This window comes from Watersipora subatra, chromosome 6 (assembly GCF_963576615.1).
Source record: "Watersipora subatra chromosome 6, tzWatSuba1.1, whole genome shotgun sequence".
NCBI classification, from domain to species: domain Eukaryota; kingdom Metazoa; phylum Bryozoa; class Gymnolaemata; order Cheilostomatida; family Watersiporidae; genus Watersipora; species Watersipora subatra.
In genome coordinates this window covers 37,219,956-37,242,414 of record NC_088713.1, presented here as the reverse complement: position 1 = coordinate 37,242,414, position 22,459 = coordinate 37,219,956, and the positions used below count along the sequence as shown (strand labels likewise).

The window sequence follows — 22,459 nt, the reverse complement described above, 5'->3', positions numbered from 1 at the left end:
GGGTTACTGACAGAATTTGACAAAAACGGCCAGGGTTCAAAGGGTTAAATGTACAAGATTCCTTCCCACAGGATTTGCACTCTTGGCTTTATAGCCCAATACTCTAACACCCACACCAATCAACGACCTGAACACTTTATGGAATATTTGTGTACAACCTTATTCTCTGTGGTTTATCGGCATACCTTATGAGCTCTCAACAATCTCTCACCTCTGAAAAATTTGCATTCGAGTTCACACTGTTATAATATTAACTCTAACTAATTAACAAGGTCTGAAAAGATAACGTCCTCTTAAATTTATGTTGTTAGAAACAGTTACAGAGAATTATATTTTATCATATTTTATATCGTTCCGTAGTTTTGAATTAATATTTAGGTCTGTGTTTATTGTTGCTCCAACAGAATAATTAGAAATCATCTTACTACAGCCGTCATGGCCAACTTGCATGTTTAGTTCTATGTTTAGCTCTATGGATTTACCACGACTACATTTTTTCTGTATTTCAGTTCTGAGAAATCCCAAGGCCCATCATATTTCCACACAGAGTCTCAGATGGTAAGATTTTAAAAGTAGTGTGTAGCTAAAGTAGTTGCCTTTCCATGCATGGAATTCTGTTGTATTTTGGTAAAGCTGCCAAATGTAACGAAGTTAAATGCATAAAACTTTGTTTTATACGTTGAAGATAGCTTTTCTTTAACAAAAGCAAAATAGCCAATTTTATAGAAAAAATGTGTGCAAATGAATGTTAGACACCAGCCATTTTAAGCATTTCATCATTGCAAATTTTCTTCAAATCCCTGATGCTAAGTATAATTGCTTTCTCATGAATAAGGCAACTACTAAATTTTTAACCAAGCTAGAAAATGCATTTATCATGAGAAGATAATTCTAATTTTTTCACACATAGTGTAATCATTAAATGTAAGGGATTGAGAATTAGATAATTTCATTATGTCCAATAATTTGGTTGTAACCATAAAACTTAAGTTTAAATCACTTCGCCGGGCGTTTTAAATTTAATTCCATAATTTAAAAAGAATGTTTGTTAAGCAATCACAGTTATTGTAGGCAGGGAGGCCTAGCTGGAATCACCACTCGTGCTTGAAGGTTGCTATATGAATTTACGAGTTTTCCTATTAATATCAGACAAAATAAAAAAATATAATTTCAAGGTATTTTCACTGAATTAGAGTCCACTGAGTCTAACTTCATACTATTAAGTTGTGAGTTTGACAAGAAATTGAAATGCTATATATAATGTTTTGTTTGGCTTGTAGTGGGACATGATTGGACATCAAGTCTGAAATTTGAAAAAAATGTGCTGAGCAAATACATTAAAATATTTCCGTACGCTGACTACGTGCCATTTGGGAACTTCTTTGAGTTTGTGGAGTACATGCGGAAGATGAAAGACAAGCCACACATTCACTTCATTATGAAGACCTCATTTTGGTAAGTATTGTCTGCTAAAGATTGTCTCATTGTGTTAACTTTAGACTGCTTGAGGCCAACTTTGTGCTGGTGCTACTAAAAAGTAATACTAATTTTATGAAAGAAGAAAAGCGAACTTCAATGTGCTAGTCTGTTTGAACTCCATGCTAACTCCAGAGTGTCTCGTTCATAGATATATAAACCTAGATAGCAGTGCTAACTCTATGGAAGATGAAAAGGTAACTTCAATGTGCTAGTCTGTTTGAAAACTTTCTAATAAGTTTGATATACTAAAGAGTATCTCGTTGTTTTCACTTTCAACTGATTGAAGTTAACTTTGTGCTAGTGCTACTAAAAAGTAAGGGTAACTTCATAGACGAAGATAAGATAACTCCAATGTGCTATTATTTTGGAAACTTTCAATAAACTAGGTAATCCAGAACTATTTAAAAATTATAGCTTTTTTGTTATTTATTGTTTTATTCCTGTGCGATTCATAAACAGAAAAGTCAAGACTTATACACTGTGTTTACATGCTTCAAATAGATTCGGAGTTGCTTCCACTCCAAATCAAATAAACGATAAAATCTGTAGGTGTTCGTCCACATTTCGTTCTGCTAAACTGTTAAACTGCTGTGAAAGCTTTCACTATTACAGTGCTATTCAACATCATAGAAACACTCCCTGCTGATGGATCCCATCGACAATACTATCCCTACCTTATCCCTAGTATCCCCAGGGGAGGTAAAGAATCAGCATAGTGATCAATTGCAGTCAGACATCCTTGCTTAGCTGGTGAACGTAGTTGACTACATGAATTGAAAAATGACCTTGACCTGAAAACGAGTCTACTTTTAAAAGTTTTTTTTTAGGAGCGCATTGTAAACCATGGAAAGATTTATATAGTGCCACTCTGAATCGTTGAAATGGTGCAAATTTGTCAGCAGCGGGCAACTCCAAATCCACTTGATGCACGGAAACACAGTGATAGTCTTGTAGTTATGAGTGGTCAGGGAACAACCAGGCATAAAACTTTTGGTCAAAACATGATTTTTAAGATGATTTAAGATTTAAATTAGCATCTATGTCAAGGAAAAATAGCTTACTCAGATCACCAGAGCCTAGTTTGTGTGAAGCCATGGAAAGAGATAGTGAAAAATATTGCACCATACAGTGTAATATTCAAGTCTAATAACTAACTGTACAATTGTTCTGGAGAACAAGCCGGTCAACGATTGGCTCTTTTGTAAATGTCATTCTGCCATGCTGAATGTTGCACGTGCGAATCCAGAACAATGCTACGTTTTTCCTAACCTCTTGCAGTGGCAGGGCTCCAACCTTTAGTTAGTGGCTTTGGCTAAAGGTTACAGCAATTGGTTAAGTGGTTAGTATATCTGACTACAAAGCTGATGGCTGTGAGTTCAAATCCTCCGCAATACAATCTTACTTCAAACTGACTTCAGACGGACATACATGGTTATTATAATAGTAAACAATGAGCATATAGTTATTCTCTGCACTTTATTGACACATCTTATGATTTCACATGGTACCAAAGTCCCCCAGGTTACGAGTCTTTACTGTAATAATGTAATCCTTCTGTCTGACAAAAGCTACTGTTAACCCTTTGAACCCTAATGGCCTCTTTGAGGCCTTTTGTAGGGTGTGTCAGAAACCCTAGTGACCGCAAACCCAGCATCGGCACGACTCTGTTTACAATCACTGTTTCTAAGCAACAACGCAAGCCAATCTGTTTAAATTTTGCATTAAGCAAAGGACCAAAAATTTTCACATCCATTTTTACCGTTTTAAAATATATTTATCTACTTTCTTTGTTATAATAACAAAACTTTTTTAGGACGACATTGCGAAAAAATCGATACGGCTCAATCGTTGGTATGTAATAAATGATTGTGATGCAAATAAAGAATTTTATTATATTAACTATAATTTATTAGTATATTTTGTGTCATGAAATGGTGATGAACATGTGCTCAATGGTTATGATATTACGGTAAATGGTTTTACGAAATTTATAACATTTTTCAAGCTTTTTTAGTTTTAGCCTGAATAATGGACAAGTACTTTTTTTTCGGTTTGATGACCTTTACTGTGGATTTGCCCAAATTTTTTGCTAGTGTTTTACTGAATATTATTGTATTCTGAGCTTATTTAGACCTATCTATTAAAAGTTTAAAAACTTTGAATCATTAGACAAATTGTCCAGGGTTACTGACATAATTTAACAAAAACGACCAGGATTCAAAGGGTTAAATGGACAAGATTCCTTCCCACAGGATTTGAACTCATGACTTAACCTTTTGACTAGGTTAAAGGCCCACAAAAACACCCGAAAGTCGCATAATTAATTTTGGGAAAATTCAATAAAATCGGTATTTTATGAACATGCATAGCTCAAATTTATATTTATTTCTATGAACAAAATTTTTTGTACACAAACATTCATTTACATATCTACTACTACACAAAAACTACAACCATGTACACTTGCCCCTGTATAAAATGCTTGGAAGCATTCCTTTTGGTAGAGTCCAACACTATAGCGTAGCCGTGCAAGCTACTGTAACGATCGTTTTTCTCAGTACATTTCAAGTATATTAAAAGTCCAAAAAGTTTACATCATTTTTATTATTTGAATTATTTTTATTCTGATCAGACAAAAAATCACTAACGATCGCAGGATCAAATAAGTTTGTATTTTGCCGGTTTGAACGTCGAGCCGATGTTGACTGGTTTTTCCAACTTTTATTCTTTTCCAAGAAGGTGCGACTTCTTTAGCTTTTAGCACACAGCAACGCCTCTCAGATAATCATTTTATATTGTAATTCATCGAATAATATCTCGTTAATGTTATTTCAAACTTACTAGCGTTCATATCCTTTGTTTAACGCTACTAGGCTACAGCTTTATAAACGTCTACCGAAAGCGACATAAATGTCGTTTCCCCACGCAACCGATAAATGACATTTTTGTTGCTTCTCCCAGTCAAAGGGTTAATAGCCCAACACTCTAACACCAACACCAATCAAACGCCTAAACATTTCATAGAATATTTGTGCACAACCTTATTCTCTGTAGTTTATCTGAATACCTTATGAGCTCTCACAAATCTCTCACCTACGAAAAATTTTATATTTAAGTTCAAACTGTTATAATATTAACTCTAAACTAATTAACAAGGTCTGAAAAGATAACCTCCTCTTTAATTTATGTTGTTAGAAACAGTTACAGAGAATTATATTTTATATCCCTCCGCAGTTTTAAATTAATAGTTAGATCTGTAATTATTGTTGCTCCAACAGAATGTTTAGCAATCATTTTACTACAGCCGTCATTGCAAATTTTGCATGTTCAGTTCTATGTTTAGCTCTATGGATTTACCGCGACTACATTCTTTCTACTCTATCTTTCTGTATTTTAGTTCTGAGAAATCCTAAGGACGATTGCCTATCATATTTCTACATGGAGTCTCAGATGGTAAGATTTTAAAAGTAGTGTGTAGCTAAAGTAGTTGCCTCTCTATGCATGGAATTCTGTTGTATCTTGGTAAAGCTGCCAAATGTAACGAAGTTAAATGCATAAAACTTTGTTTTATACGATGAAGATGGCTTTTCTTTAACAAAAGCAAAATAGCCATTTTTATAGAAAAAATGTGTGCAAATGAATGTTAGACACCAGCCATTTTAAGCATTTCATCATTGCAAATTTTCTTCAAATCCCTGATGCTAAGTATAATTGCTTTCTCATGAATAAGGCAACTACTAAAATTTTAACCAAGCTAGAAATTGCATTTATCATGAGAAGATAATTCTAATTTTTTCTCTCATAGTGTAATCATTAAATGTAAGGAATTGATAATTAGATAATTTCATTATGTTGAATAATTTGGTTTTAACCATAAAAACTTAAGTTTAAATCACTTCGCCAAGCGTTTTAAATTTAATTCCATAGTTTAAAAATAATGTTTGTTAAGCAATCACAGTTATTGTAGGCAGGTTGGCCTTGCTGGAATCACCACTCATGCTTGGAGGTTGCTATATGAACAGTTATTGTAGGCAGGTTGGCCTTCTGGAATCACCACTCATGCTTGAAGGTTGCTATATGAATTTACGAGTTTTCCTATTAATATCAGACAAAATAAAAAAATGTAATTTCAAGGTATTTTCACTGAATTAGAGTCCACTGAGTCTAACTTCATACTATTAAGTTGTCAGTTTTGACAAGAAATTGAAATGCTATATATAATGTTTTGTTTGGCTTGTAGTGGGACATTATTTGGCAACATGTTTGAGATTTGAACAAATACGCTGAGCAAATATGTTAAAACATTTCTCTATGCTGACACTGTGCCATTTGGGAACCTCTTTGAGTTTGTTGAGTACATGTGGAAGATAAAGGATCAGCCACACATTCACCTCGTTTATTATGAAGACCTCATTTTGGTAAGTGTGATCTGCTCCAGAGTGTCTCATTGTACTTGCTTGAATCTGATTGAGGCAATTTTGTGCTGGTGCTTCTAGTAAGCAGTGCTAACTCAATGGAAGAAGAAAAGATAACTCCAATATGTTAGTCTGTTTGAAAACTGTCTAATAAGTTTGATCTGCTAAAGAGTGTATTATTGTATTCACTTTTAACTGAGTTAACTTTGTGATGGTGCTACTAAAAAGTAATACTAACTTCATAGAAGAAGTTGATATAACTCCAATGTGCTATTCTTTTGGAAGTTTTTTTCGATAAATTAGGTAATCTAGAACTATTTGGAAACTATCGATTTTTCTATTATATATTATGCTTTGTTCCTGTGCGGTTCATTAACAGGAAAGCCACAACTTATCCACTCTGTTTCCATGCTTCGAATATATTCGGAGTTGTTTCCACTCAAAGTCATAGAAACAATAAAATCTTAAGGCATTCGACCACATTTCGTTCTGCTAAACTGCTGTGAAATATTCATTATTAGAGTGCTATTCGATATCATGGAAACACTCACTATTGATGGGTTTCTATTGATAATACTTGGCTACCCTATCCCTAGTATCCCCAGTGGAGGTAGAATAATCAGCTTTGTGATTAATTGCACTCAGACATCCTGGCTTAGTTAGTTTAATGTGCATCAACGCAAGTGCAGTTTCCATCATTTGCAAGCATCTGGTAAAGATTGGCGAATAGCAAAACTCACTGAACTTGTGCACATTTTTGCCATTTCATGACGCGGATCGACTCAAACATGCGCGTCATGGAAACATAATGAATGTGAACAAATAGAACTGCACTCAATCCGCTCTGATGGGTTACTGCAATGGCTGCCATTAGTTGTTGCAAAGTGGCCCAGCTCAAACTGCTGATTGCAGATTTTTCAAAACATTAGGCAGCCGAAATTTACTCGCTGATTAAGATTTTTGGCTGCTGTTTATTTACCTATAGAAGGCATGAGCCACTCATAAACTTCAAGCTGTTTACGTAACTAGCATGAAGTCATTATATTTGTAAATGCAATATATGTTACATGTATATATGATGGACAGCGATTTAGACTAATTTCTATTCATAAATAAAACGTCAAATTGCATCACTGTTTTTACTGTTTGTGTCAAACTACACAACGATGGACACTCTCAAGCGAACCAAAATGGTGAGAGTTCAGTCCAATTTTGACTATGAGTTTTATTTTTAAGTGTTTCTTTAATGTTAAAAATCTGAAAAAGTTATATTCAAATTATACTAACAGGTTTTCACTTGTCCAGTCAAATTCTTCTTACAAATTTTGGTATCCCTCCACGCCATACTCAAATCTGAAATTACTTAATATATTAATATTGTTTCTAATTTGACAGTGAAACTTATGAGTATAAATAAAACATTCTAAGGAAGGAATATTACAATAATAGTTTGTAGAGTGAATATATAGGGAGTAATTTTATTAGTTTTATCGCCATATACGATTTTCTTTACATATGTCATTAGATATCTTGCTATAGAAGTATCACAATTGCTCAAGTTGTATGAGGTGGTTACACAGAGTAGCCTTCAGGTCTGCCTGTCAGCTCACCAGCCATCTTCCCCTGCCAGCCTGTTTGTTTGCCATACAGGCTTCCATGTCGGCAGGCACGCTGGCCGCCAGCCTGTTTGTCTGCCGACTCGCGCTGAGTCCATTATGATTTCGCTGTGGTTTCGTTGCTGAGCACTTGACTCGATCGCGGTTGCACCGAGTCTGCTGTCTCTGCCTTTACACCCTCAGTATCTTTGCTTCTATGCCTTTATATTCTATGTATGCCTTTGTCTGTCTCCATTGGTTCATACCCTTTGTTGCATGGCCATCATTTGGTAAGTTTACAATTCGTGAAACTTCACTTTTGAGAGATGTTTTGTTATACCGACATCGACTAAGTAATGTGTTAATCAGTCTGTATAAAATTGTTAGATAATGCCTAAAAAAGATGTCATCAACAGCACATTACATGACTACCCGTATTTACCTGTATATAAAGTACACCTTGATTTTTTGATTCAGTATCGACAGAACTTTTGTGCGTTATGCTTCGAGAAGTACGGTTGTAGTACCAATTGAAAAATCTATGGCGTCACACATATTTTCGCTTTGTACATTTATTGTTAATTTTATTGTTTTTAATAATTTTGGTTCAAAAATTAAGGAACGGTGCTAACGATGATAGTGATAAAGCAATATTACTTTATAACTATCACTTTACTCAAGATTACCACTTCATCACAGTTATAAATTACATGTATATTCTACTCTATAATAGTAAACAGTAAACAGTTCTAAAGCTCTGTAAAGATGGTAGTCTCTTAGTAACACTAGTATATGTTGTCTGACACAATCACTAGCGTTACACGCTACACATTTTTGAGCTTTGAGTTGTGGTTTAATCATAGGAATGAAGAGGATGTATTTACATAATGCGCAGAAGTGGTCCACAACTCCTAATTGTTTGTAGCTGACGAGTTCACATGCTGCAAAGAAATTGTCGCTCAAATCTGCGTTGTTTTATATTAATCTGTTGCGCTTTTCGCTACCACGGTGAGCATGTTTTATATTGTGACTGACACTCTTAAAACCCGTTTAATGTCAATGTCAAAATGTGTAGAAAATTTTTGTTTCAAATTCAGAGTGAATATTTTTTTCCTTCGAAGATAATATTTTAAAAACACGTGCGTTAAAAGCAGAGCTGCTTAGGAATGCTGTAAGGACGTCACTAATGAAGACGATGAAAATCCAACCTCTGATTGCAAAGATTTGTGCAATAATACAAATATTAATGTTTACATCATACACAGTACTTTGTTGTTGATACAATGTTTGCAAAAATACCCCTTGAAACGGAAGTTTGAATCGCTTTGAAGAATTAAAGATGCGACATTTTTAACCATTTACATGCTACGAAGATGAAAAAATACGACAAAAAATTGTAGCATGTACACTAGTGAATGTCTCAACCGGTAACGGAAGCTTTTGTTGATCACATCATACATGTCTATCTATATCACTATGTTTCCTTGATATGGTTAATCCTCAACTTAGCATCATCGCAAAATGGAAACCACAAAAATCTGCAAGTCAAGCGAACGTTGTTATTTATTTCTATTGTTTAAAAAAGTGTTTTACCGATCAACTTTTTCTATTCTGTAATTTTGGGATGGCTTTTGTGGTTTCTATGAACCATGAACATGTATTACAGGTTGTATAAAATCAAACTCCTTTGCATAGCTGATTCTGTGTGTTGTTGAATTCTTCACATATTTGTAAAATTTTAAAAATGTTGATTTGTGAAGTCTTCTTTTGAATTTCTCAATGATAAGTTAGTTCAGTGATTTCTTAAATTCATTGTTTGTAGGTACATGAAAGCAGTCATAGGAATGTCTCACCTCTGCTCTATATCTGGGGTTTTCACCTTTATTTCTACTATCACTTCTTTGGATCTTCTTTACATAGACATGAGGTGAGTCAAGATCTCATGGATATATTAGCAGTTTAAGGATCAAACTGCCTATTTTACCCCCAGTAGGATTTTACCGTGATGTTACAGTCATACCTCGACATACGAGGTTTTACAGATTTACAGGTTACAGATGTTACATCATCTGTAACATTATTAATTTTAAAATGGTTACCACAGAAATGATGTTAATATAATTTTACTAGTGCATGTAAAGAAGCAGCACGTATGACAGCAAATGACTTGGTTAGTGTCAGACCATATACTATAGAGGGTTTGGACATGGTTTGCTATTGTTACATAGCACACTTGATACTAGCTCACTTAGTGTGAGGATTGGTATTGTATGTACTTGTGTGCATTCACCTAATGGTACTTAGTGTATTGAATATTTGTATACATTATTCTTGTTGGAGCAGTTCTAAATGTGCTAATGTTTGGAATGCTGCCAGGTTTGAGATTGTGCTGCTAATTGTTGACCTAGGGGTCAATAATTAGCAGCACAGTTATTGTAGCTTTCTCATGTTTATCAACAATGCACTGGCGTTAATCCGATTCATGCAAATGCCTATTAAAACACCGTTCAATGTCCATCGAATAATAAGTTAGCTCAACGTGCGCACAACTCCAAATCAGCATCATTAAAACAGTGATTATCTCCAGTATGCTTGAACCTAAGTAGTTAAGAAAGAACATTTTCAGAGTTTCCCTTTTTGTGAGTCAATTCATTTCATAGAACTGGTTGTTACAATTTGTGCTCATTATTTTGGACCTTACTCAAAAATCAATTGTTTGATGTTAATGAACTAACCAGAAAAGTAATCAGTGGAAAATCCTCTCCAAAATGATACTAATATTACCAAGATTGTATTTACATTAATATTGATTTTTCATAGGTCCAGTTGGTTTATCCACATTTTTAAATATATTTTTGAATGTGACGCTAGTTCTAGCCTCATAACTCCTAACTTATAAAAATCTTACTAGTCACACCATCTAAAACTCAATAGGGCACCTTAGAACTTTTGTTTTTAATAAATTGTGCAGTGATCTATCTGATTAAAAACTCATAAAAGTACCCTCGCACGTTTTAAGGATCAATAATGATTTCAATGAAAATGCTCAAAGATCTGGAAAGCAATATAGCAATGTGTGTTAAAAATCTGCCCGCATGCTGCAGGGTATCTGATTGAACATTACAGTAATCACAGGCAACGCTGGCCTTCCTGGTAGTATTATATAAACTCATGAAATAATACATATGGAATATTAATAAATTATATTAAATGAAGATGGATTGAAAATGTTCACTGGGCTATTCACTGTGCAATTTTATATTTTACTATAACAGTAAACAACTCTCCAACAAAGCTAGGCTAGACCTTTGGCTGCATGCCAATTAAGCTAGTTGGTCAGCAGCCAGTAGGAATAGATACTGTTGTAGTAGGGTTAGCTGGCTTGAGAAGACCTCGTGTCAGACACAATGTCTCAGCTGGTAACAGAACCTTCTGTTGATCACAGCATGCATTTCAACTTATTTGCAACAGACTAACTTTCACGGGATCTACCTCAATTATCAGTCATTTCTCAAAGCATGTTATAAATTAATTTACAACTGCAAAAAACTGAATTGAAACAAGTTTCCCATTCAATTTTCAAAACTGCCACTCTTCTCTTTTAAACGATATAAAATTCAGATGGAGACTTCATACTACTTGCATGTAGACATGTGTTTCAAACAAGGTAGTATTAGAAAGTTTCTGATTTTTGAAAACTTACACTTGCTGAAACAAAGTTAAGATTTCACAAAATAATAGTAAACATATGAATAAGTTAGCTAGAATTATTGTTTTGCTACATACATTGTACGATGCAAAAAATAAATAATACTTTTTATTAATAGCAGTTAGTTATGAACATAAAAATCATGAAACTCCAATTTCGAACTTGTCCTGCTGAGTAGCATGCTTCAAACCAAATCATAGCAAATCTACATGCCAATATAACTCAAATAAACTGGCATAAACATGTTTCAACAATTAGGAATATGTCCAATAAGTCTATTCTTGATTTTTCAGGCTTAATAAACCGTTTTAATAATCGATATGACCTTATCGAAGGCGAATGATAACTTTAGCCTGACTACCGGTTATTACCGAAAAAGCTCTTTTCCATTTGAGCATAACGATTCAGAATGGGAAAATTAAAAGTTAAGGAAAAATTTCAAACAATAAAAATATGTTTTTTTTTATTTATGCAGTATTTCACTGTCTTACCACTTCTGAATCTGCATATTTACTGTACTTCTGGAGTTGAAAAACAATTGATCGCAAACGATAAAATTGAAAATTGCCACAATGATACCCGGTTTAGGTAGACGTCGGTATGGGTTTAGGATTTTGGTTATAACTTTTGCCAGAGATATCATGGAAACCAACTTGTAAGTTTTTTTTTGATTGGCCAGAAACTTTACTTCACACTCAGTCATAGGTTTTCTTCTATAACTTAGCAACAATCGTACATGGAATGGGTGAATTTTCAAGGCAAAGTAACTTGCTTTGGTAGCCTAGCTGCGAGCAAAGTTAGGTCCTGATGGTTGCAAATGAGTTAAATAGAAAACTAGTGAATGTCAAGCTACATGTATATCAATCTCCTTGAATCAGGTAATCTTCCCATTGTTATTATTCACAATATGAAAACAGCAAAGACCCGTAGGTCAAGTCAATTTTGTTCCTTGCAATTTTTACTCAAATGGATACTCAGATGGAAGCAGCATTTGCGAATGATGTGCAAGCTAATCCACTTTACAGATTATTCACATTTCTGTAGTTTATATTTTGAAATAGCGCTGCTAAGTGAGATAAGAGTGTTCTGCTATGACCTCAGGGGTAGAATTATTCATGTTTTTTACCAAAGCACCCACTTTAATTTGCGACTTGAAAATTTCATTGAAACACTCATTAGCCTATGCAGTAACTCAACAAGCGCACAATTTCAAATCTGCATAATCCGCATAATCCGCATTTATGGAAATAGAGGAGTGTATAGCAATTCAAAAGTCGATATGACACTACTTGAAGCTCCAAACATAATAATAACCTTGGTTTTGTGGCTTTCACTTCATAAGCAGACACAATATTGTCACTTCCTAACAGGTTTTGTGTGCTTGTCTACTGTAGCAGTACAAGTGTTCAAACTGATTTACTCACAAATTTAAATTTATAAAATTTAAAATCTGACTGGAATTGGTTTCTACAACATAGTTTTATTTAATTACCTTGACAACATGGACAATCATACTTGGAATGTGTTTGATATTGGTTATAAGAAGAGATCTTAAGATAAAAACACACTAATATATACTTTTTACATGCTGGAATGATTAACTTAAAGTTACACCTTTAGAGTTGTTTCTTTTACATACTTTATGTAAGCCAGGAACACACAACTTCTTCATTTCTTGCTCTGAGCAGTAATGGTAGTATTAGTTATTAGTTACATAATGTGGTCATCAGGCCCATATTCCCTGGGGCGGCTGGGTGGTAGAGCCACCCAACTTTTTACTGAATCTGGCCTGATTACTAAGAATTGCAGTCTAAGCACATTCAGTCTAGCTCTAGCGCAACTAATGCTAGAGCTCTTATGTAGCCTCCCCGCTTCATTGCTAGTAGCGTTCTAGCACAACTAGCAAAGAGGCTCACTTATCTAGTATTGGTTTCGCCTGCCACTAATGCAGTGCGTTGGAGATCTTTTTCTGCATCGAAGCAATCAAAAGATCAATGAGGAGCACAAAGGGACAGGCTGGTCTAAATAATCTTCTAATATCACACATAGGCTATACAAAGTTGTTGAAATAGATACAGAATCAGTTGTGAAAGATCTCTGCCATGGACACATTGACAAAACAAGAGCTTTTGCAATATAAAAGTAATAGCTCTTGTCTAGCAACGTCCCTAGAAGAAATTGGTAGTGTCATCAGTTTTGTGCCGCTCGATCTTTAAATAAAAAAAGGTTTACCCACCATGAACCACAAACATTAATTTATGTAGATTTTGATTCTTATGATTGATTGCATTTATGCATACATTGCGGGTTGTTTATGCTTAAAAAATCCAGAGCTTCGTAACACTGCCCTAAACCCTATTGGGGGGCGTACACCACTCCCCCAAACCTTCATGTGTTCATAACTAGTCGTCTATCATTTGCAGCCTCAACTAGCAACCAGAGAATACAGGCCCGCTGGTTATCCCCTTTGCTCATCAAACATACTCCAGGTCCAAAATGGTGAATGGTAGATTTTATAGATGTTAAACTTATGTAGCTTTGTAGCAGCTTGAGAAAAGGAATGAAGCAAATATTTCTGCTATCAAAATAGCTTTCTTTAAAGCCATGACTTTGAAGCCATGGCAAAAGTATATCCCTTTGGCTGACTTCCTCCCTTGTTTACCAAAATTGATTTTCAGCTTTCTGGTCAACTATATATGCTTCTACAATGGTTTCAATTTTGTCATAGCCGTTGTCTAGAGTACCGAGATTCAAGCTAGCAAGTTTTATTAAAAACGCTTTTTGTTCTATTCAGCGTTAATTGTAAACATATTCATTTAGGATCTACTATCCAATCATGACAAAGCAGCAGTAGTAAATATCAAGCACTCCTAGTAATTGTACACCAGTGTTCATCACTATGTATAACAATAAATACTTGTTAATTAATACCCTTAAACTTTGTTGATATTAGCTTGTCTGGTTGTATTCTGCTGGTAGGCGTCTAATCTCTAGCAAAAATGTTTATGATAAGATAAATATATAAAAGGAAACTTTATTGCCACCTCTGTTTCTTATATCTCTTCTCTCGCTGTTACACATAGCATTTTACCTAGGAAATTTTCCCACTGTACTTTCAAAAGTCCTTTAGCAGTTTCTATAAATATGAGCATGTACTGCAAAATTATACAGTCAAACTCATTTGCATGGTTGATATTGTATGTTGTTGAATTCCTTAGATATTTTTGAAATGTAAACATTATTATTTGTGAATTATTCTTTTGAATCAATCAGTGATAAGATGATGCAGTGATTGCCTATGTTTCTTGTTCACAGATACACGAGCAGTGATAGGAATGTCTCACCTCTGTTCTACATCTGGTTGTATTCTCCTTGATTCCTGCAATTACTTCTATGGATCATCTTAAATAGGCTGGAAGTGAGTCAAGATTTTATGGATATATTAGTAGTTTGCGGCTTACAGTCTCCATCTCACCAGTAGTAGCCTTTTACCCCATAGCCTAGGATGAATAATTTACTAAATTTCTATATTGTGATAGTTTAGGACACCAGGGTGAACGAGTGCAGAAGCACTATGCTGTGCAGACAAGCGGATCATGTTTCCATAGCGGGCTGCAGTAGAGTGATGGTTTTGTATATCCTTATGTCAACCCATGTCTGCATATGAAGTAACAGAATAAAAGACATTGCACAGCACTCAGAAGTGCGACTAGTTTTTTTAGTTTCCCAAAACTGGCTGAAAACTTAAAAATGATGCTTTTGCAGACTGACCAATAAGCAAACCACCATTATCTAATCCCACGACCAAACAAGAGTGAAACAATTGATTGGGAGAATTATGATAAATGCACATGTGCACACAACTCCCGAAAAATTATCCGTTAACGGCCGTCACCAACCCCTTGCAACAAAATTCTATCAACAAATTTAACTACTTTTCAGTGAAGTCGTTTAAGTATAATAATGATACAAAACGCATATGAACCTATTTAAATATGTTACCAAGCCGTTGAAAGGTTACCGCAAATTCCTAAAACTAACCCATCTCATCGGATTATACATAAATAGACAGATTTATTACGACGAAAATCGTCACAAAACGCTTGAAAAGCTTCGTTTAATAAAAGTTAAGACCGGAAATTGAAACGCCGAGCGACAAAGAATAGAACGATAAAGTCTTGCGCGTTTCACGAAAAAAAATGTGGACTTTTCACCAGTCTATAGCATTGTCGAATTGCCGAAGGTTTCTGTAATTAGCATAGGAGTACAGAAATGGTTTCATTCTTGCCGATTTCAATTTTTTCATTCTCAATTTCATTTGCCGACATATTTGAATACTTTCGCATTCTAACTGATGTCTAACGCAGTGTCAGTAAAGCAAATGACGATGATATTTTTTTAACATTTCTTATGAGATTATTACAATAATTAATTGAAAGTTTGGATGCCTACGGAACAATGACTAGGTAGTACAGATTTTCTAAAAATCTATATAAATATCACAACTTTGGAATATTGTTAGCTATGCCGTTTTGAAATGTAAAAAAAAACGTGCTTTAGTTTCATATTATTACTATATAAATAATATTGGTTATTCTAATAATATCAGTGCATTTTACTTTTAATATTGGCCGATATTACATTTCTCTTTTTGCAGGAGAGATGTAAACATATAATCTTTTTATTTTATTTTTGCTATTTGTTGTATATAATAACACCCAGTACATTACAGCTACCATTGCAGTTATCCTATTTGACTGCTAATATTGCATTTCTCAACCATCAGTACCCTTTCTTTTTCCAATATAACTTTAGTCATGGGCTGTATGACAGTGGAATTTCTAGTATAAAATATACGTATCAAAAATATCTGATGCTAATTTTGCATGTTGCAAACATGGAAAGGTTTTACTAGCAGAAATATGTGTAGGTCTATGTTTACAATTTTTCATTTAGTTTTTTCCGAAATGAAAATGAAATAGTGATATTATTCTGCAAATTATGACTGTAAAGAAAACTTGTTTTTTTGCTTTTTCAAAATAATAGCCTGATATTTTAAATTTATAGTTGCAAAGCTATAGTAGAATCGGTTAATTCTGTGATCCGTTGTCAGCGTTTATGTATAGGTACTAAGGTGAACCATTATAAATCTCTCTTGGGTATGCTAGGGTATGCTGGCTCATCTAAAACCATCCAATGTGTAATTATGTATCCTGATCAGTGTAATTAGTATGGCTGTAACTCCTATGAAATTTTAGTTTATGTTACTTTTATGTGTAATTATAATAATAGCATGTATATTAAAGTCGACTTCACTCATTTCATATATCAGCTGTACAGATTCTAGCTTGCCCATAACAGCTCGTCTTGTTTCTAAAGTGTTTCTAATGTAAATGGCAAGTTTTTTGTGTTTTTGATTGTTGTGTAACCCTATGCTATATTACTTTCCTTGGAAGAGAACTGAATGGCATGGTGCATTAGAAACATAAATATGCAAATAACAGGTTTGTTAAGGAAATGGGCATCAATTTCCTTCAGTAGTTCTGCAGAGAGAACTTCAAATTAACATGTTTCAGCATTATGATTTTAAAAGATGTGTGTATTTGTCATAGCATTCAGATGTGTTGCATTTGAGAAAAGTGGGAGTTGTCTTTTCTTGGCTGGTCAAAACGTGATTGGGGCAAGCATGTAGACAACTCCAAGTTGATATTTAACTTAGTCTGATATTCAACACATTGAACTGATTAGATTGGAATTCGATGCGTTGAAGATTAGATTTTACCACTTGTTCTATGTACTATTTTGCAGATTCTTCTAGCACTAATACATCGACTTCTGAGCTCAGTTCCATGTCTACTACTCCTATCACTTGCAGTAAGTATGGCTGCCTGTCAAAGTCACACTTTTATTACTGGTTGGTTATCATATGCTTGTTTTACAGACTAAATCTGATCATAGTTTTTAAGGTTTCAATCAAGGACGAATCCATTGCCGATTAGCATTGACGTTTTAATTATAAAACTTTTCATTGACTTCTAACGTCAGAGTTTCTATCATAGAACTATTCATAGTCTTTTAGCAAGTTGCTAGTTGCCCACTGATATTTGCTATTTGCGAGTTTTTATTTAATAGCTTGAATTTGCTAGTTTTCCGTAAGTTAATTGCCAAAACATATTTGCTAATTTTAATTGATACTTGCTTGCTGTTCTATGCTAAATGCAATGATTTATTGGCTATTTGACAGTTGCTAGCTTTGATTTGCTAAATGCTAGTTATTGGTTTTTACTAGAACATTCACTTTGTTTGCATTGTTAATAGGTAAGCTAATGCCACATATTGAATCTCTAAGTAAGTTAAACATTACCACAAAATAATAAGGAGCTTTTTGAACATCTCTTCAAGAATCATGTTCATTTAAAACTAACATGGTATACAGTGAAACTTGGCTAACTCAACTTTTACATGACTGTGAGAAAGTGTGTGAGTTATCACAGTGTTCAAGTTCATGAGAACACTGTTTCAAGTGCATGTATTTATCAGTACATGTACAAACAATATATAAATCAAAAGCATTGATTTTTCCTTGTTGCAAGTTAAAGGGCCTCTCGTATAACGTTTTAACAAGTTGTATCAGAAAGTATAAATATTTTCCTATTACTTTAGATTTGTTTGTTTGTTGGTTTTAGGTGATGTGACTGTCAGCACGTTTTCAGATTAAAATAGGCAAAACCTGATCGCCGTTAAAACGCTAAAAGAAAGACACATTTTTCTTTTGAGCGTTTTACAAAAAACCAGTTTTGTCGATTTTTTTCCAGTTTATCGTACGGTTACCTCGCTTCTCCTGGCTTACGAAGGGCTCTCTCCAAGCGTATGTTTTTTTTAAATTTCATTTTTATGTACACCTTTAGAAAAGTCGTTAACAAAAATATTTAGTTGATAGTGTTAATAATGACGCCTAAGAACTACTAAAAGTTGATGTTTACCTTTATGGCTAAGAATAAAGTGATATTCTAAAGGGATAACAACCCTCTTGGTAGCCGTTGGGCATAAAACTATTTGAGTTAACAATGTTAAGGTCGAGTTATCCAAATCAACTTATCATTGAGTGGGAACAGACCAAACAAATCCGCTAGAGTTAACCATGTGTTCGAGCTATCCGAGGGCGAGTTATCCGGGTTTCACTGTATTTACAACACTTCAAAATTAAATATGATATTCTAGTCATAACCTCAACTCGATTGTGTCATTCCAACATTTTTATAGAATAAATGGAAGTACCAGCACATCTTTAAGGTGGCAGGACAAGCAACCAGTACATCACCAGTGAATATGGCTCTGTAAAGATCCCAGCCATGACTGTTGATGCTGATGTGTTTTATGAGGTGTTAAAATGCTACAAGCTTAAGTCGGATGACCTATTGTTGACAAGCTACACAAAAATAGTAGGTACAAAATCTTAGGTCAGTAGTTTGAATTTTCACTGTGGTATATCTTTTCTTCCCTTAAGGAAAAAGATCTGATATAAAGATGTTTCATTGCTACAGAAAATTCATATTTACTAATAAAACCCACTTTCTTATTATTGTGTGTGTGTAAGTGTGTGTATACGTGCATATGTAGGTGCGTGTCTGTGTGTGTGTGCGTGTGTGTGTGCGTGTGCGCGCGTATGTGCGCGCGTGTGTGCGCGTGTGTGCGCGTGTGTGCGCGTGTGTGCGCGTGTGTGCGCGTGTGTGCGCGTGTGTGCGCGTGTGTGCGCGTGTGTGCGCGTGTGTGCGCGTGTGTGCGCGTGTGTGCGCGTGTGTGCGCGTGTGTGCGCGTGTGTGCGCGTGTGTGCGCGTGTGTGCGCGTGTGTGCGCGTGTGTGTGCGTGTGTGTGCGTGTGTGTGCGTGTGTGTGCGTGTGTGTGCGTGTGTGTGCGTGTGTGTGCGTGTGTGTGTGTGTGTGCCTGTGTGTGGAATGTGTGTGCGTGCTTGCATATGTGTGTTAATGCTGTGTGTCTGTATGTCTGTGTGTGCAGGCATATGTGTGCTAATGCTTAACGTGTGCTTGTCTATTTTTAGTGTGTGGAAAGTGTGTGTGCGAGTGCGCGTGTGTGTGTGCCTGTGTGTGAAATGTGTGTGCTTGCATATGTGTGTAAATGCTTAGCGTGTGTGCTTGCGTCTGCGCGAGTGTGTGTCTACATGTCTGTGTGTACGTTTGTAAATGACCGCATGAAGGTCAGTCTGAACTAACGTTATCTGTTTCCAGATTGTTTGCTATTTTAACCAAACTTCTGAATCTGAAACCAAAAATCTAAACTTCACCCACATATGGTGTGTGCTTTCTGCCAGGTTGCTAAAAATCGGTTTCAGAACTGCTTGCTATGAACTCTGATTGGTTCTCATGAACCATCCTCTTAAACACTCACCTGCTGTCTCTCTGATTGAAAATAAAAAATGTCCCGAGCATCGCAAGTCTTACTGCTAGCGAGTTTATAAAATATTACCTATTAGAGCCCAGGCGAGGCTGCATATTACAAAGTAGAGTACAGAGGGGTTTCTGTATTCTCACAAATTAGGTAACATTTTTATGACGAATTGGAAGAGGTTTCAACAAAAGCCCAAATATTAACTAGATCAGTATCAAGTAAATGTTCGTAAAAAGTCTCTCAACTTACGAATTTGGGAAATATCTCAGGAACCAACGTTAAGTGGAAAACTACGACCATGGTATTTTAAGGAACATCTGAATACGTGGAGTCTAAATGTCTCTGCATGATGGACCTGTTTCCTGTAAACAAACTCAATGATAACAAACTCTTCCTCTCTCCGAGAGTGATCAACACCTGTTACAGATTTGATGTTTGCAAGACGCTTAAGAAAGCCTGGAAACTGTTCCCAGTAAGAGCTTTTACTTACTTGTTAAATCACAGATGAACTTCCACTTTAGTTTAATTAATCGGTAGAAGCGCGCTGGCAGAGCGAAATGTTGCAGGATCAAATCTTCTGTGATGCAATATTTTTTTCCATCTGCAGCATTAGCTTTGGACAGCCATGACACTTATTATAGTGAACGTTCTCAGCTTAAACGGGTCTTTTCTGACAAGAAGCAGTATGACGTTAGACTCTTTATAGCTGCATGATAACGCAAAAAAATATAGGATTCATTAAAAAAAGCAATTGAACTTTGAACGTTCAGTTCACGCACAACCACCTGAGCTAAACATTCACCTCTTAGAATTTTGGAATACATACAACACGCTTATTCTTTGGATTTTATCGACACACCTGAAAAACTCTCATGGCACTCTGGACTGCCAGGTTAGTAGCTTTTGCTATAATAAGAGACGTGTCTATCATTTGAAGTCACGTTTTGAGGTTGCGCAGCAGATTGCTTCGTTCAGGAATGAAACCAGCAACATTTGGCATATCCACCTGTCATACTCCCACCTATCATACTCCTCCACTTGTCATACTCCTACCTGCCCAATCATTCTCCTACAGTAGTTTTAAAAGTACTACTATCTTTTGAGCCTGGTGTGCTGTGAGCAATCTACAAATGTAATAGTTAAATATATAATTATTCTGTAATGCCAAGGAGCGTTGATTGGTTCATTTGTTAATGCCAGTCTTCAATGCTGAAAGTTGCATCTTTGAATCCAGCATAACTCTGTAATTGCAACCTCCTGCAGTGGCAGGCTCCAACATCTAGCCAGTAGCTTTGGCTAGAGGTTTTTCTCTGTTATTCTCTGCACTTCATTGGCTCCCCTATGATATTACACGGTATTGGAGTCTGCCAGGGTATGAGTATTTTAGGTAATAAGACTGTGTATCTCTTTCTGTCTGTCAGAAGCTACCATTAGATGTAAAATATTCTTTCCAACATAATTTGAACCCAAGAGATTTGACATAGTAACCCAACATTCAAACACCCAAACTAATCCATCAGTCAAACACTTAATGGAATATTTGTGCACAGCCTTATTCTCTGTGCTTTATCAGCCCACCGTATGAGCTGTCATAATTCTCTCACTTACGAAACACTCTGTATATTAGTTTCAACTGTTGCAATAATAACTCTAATTAACAATGTTTGAAAAGATAATTTTTTCTTTAAATTACGGTTTTATTAAAACAATTAGAAAGAATAATATCTCTCTACAGTTTTGATTTAATATGTAAATCTGTGTTTATTGTTACACTAACTGAATGTGAAGTAATTATCTTACCGCAGCCGTCATTGTCAATTTTGTATGTATAGTTTTATGTTTTGCTCTTTGGATTTATGGACTACATTTTTTCTACTCTATTATTCTGTATTTTAGTTCTCGGATATCTAAAGGATGTTTGCCTATCCTATATTCACAAGTCTCAGATGGTAAGGTTTTAAAGATATTCATTTAATATGGTAGTTGTATTTTCATGTATGAAATTCCTTTGTATCCCTTGAAAGTTACAAAAATCAGCTATTATGAAGTTAAGCACATGAAAGCTTTGTTTAATATGTTGCAGATGAATTTTACTTAACAAAAGTAAAATAGCCATTTTTATAGTCTTTTACATATAACTCTTAGCCATCAGCAATTTTAAATAAATTACTATTGCAAGTTTTCTTCAAATCTTTGAGGTTTTGTAGTTGCTTTCTCATGGACAAAGCAACTACTAATTTTATAGTAACCTAACTCAGCTAGAGGTTATATTTATCATGAGAAGATAATTCTAATTTTCCTTTTGAATTGTAATCATTAGATGCAAGGAATCGAAAATTAGAAAAAACTCATTTTATTGTATGTGTGCAATAATTTTGTTGTAAATGTAGAAACTTAAACTAAATTCACTTTGCTCAGTCTTTAAATTAAATTTAATAACTTAGAAAGAAATTTGTCAAGCAATCACAGTAAGTAGATTTGTCTAGCGGGAATCTCTATGTGCGCTACAGGGTTGCTATTGGAACTATGAGTTTTCTTAGTAACATCAGACAAATTAAAAACCCAAAATAATTTCAAGGTATTTCCTGTGAATTAGAGTCTAATGAGTCTAACTGCATATTACTGAGTTCAGTTTTGACAAGAAACTGAAATATCATACTGTATGTTTTGTTTAGCTTGTAGTGGGACATGATTGATCGACAAGTTGGAAACATAGAAAATATGATGCTGCGCAAATATAGTATATTAGTTCTTCACGCTGACGACGTGTCATTCGGGAACTTATTTTGGTTTGTTGAGTACATGTGGAAGATAAAGGACCGGGCACACATTCACCTAATTTATTATGAAATCGT

The 22,459-nt window shown here is 35.0% G+C and overlaps 2 protein-coding genes and 2 long non-coding RNA genes across 9 annotated transcripts in view; 2 read left to right on the top strand and 2 right to left on the bottom strand.

Annotated features, from left to right (window-relative positions):
* LOC137398505 (uncharacterized) overlaps positions 1–5,891 on the top strand; it is a 29,283-nt gene extending 23,392 nt beyond the window's left edge. For 4 of the 5 annotated variants that reach the window (XR_010978947.1, XR_010978946.1, XR_010978949.1 and 1 more), the window contains 2 exons: positions 510–558; positions 1,281–1,452. This is a non-coding gene — a long non-coding RNA (uncharacterized lncRNA). Of the gene's footprint in view, positions 1–509; positions 559–1,280; positions 1,453–4,876; positions 4,933–5,719 lie in introns of those variants that run through there. The other variant, XR_010978948.1, reaches the window with a different exon arrangement.
* The window catches only part of LOC137398785 (cell death protein 3-like), a 146,107-nt gene that overhangs the window by 84,571 nt on the left and 39,077 nt on the right, over positions 1–22,459 (bottom strand). The gene's annotated exons all lie outside the window — the stretch shown is intronic.
* The window catches only part of LOC137398900 (caspase-6-like), a 146,548-nt gene that overhangs the window by 87,974 nt on the left and 36,115 nt on the right, over positions 1–22,459 (bottom strand). The gene's annotated exons all lie outside the window — the stretch shown is intronic.
* LOC137398506 (uncharacterized) lies at positions 9,112–17,069 on the top strand. 2 transcript variants are annotated; one of them, XR_010978951.1, is made up of 3 exons: positions 9,112–9,416; positions 14,514–14,616; positions 17,007–17,069. It is a non-coding gene; the product is annotated as an uncharacterized lncRNA (long non-coding RNA). The 2 variants fall into 2 exon arrangements; XR_010978950.1 differs by lacking the exon at positions 17,007–17,069 and adding an exon at positions 14,743–14,806.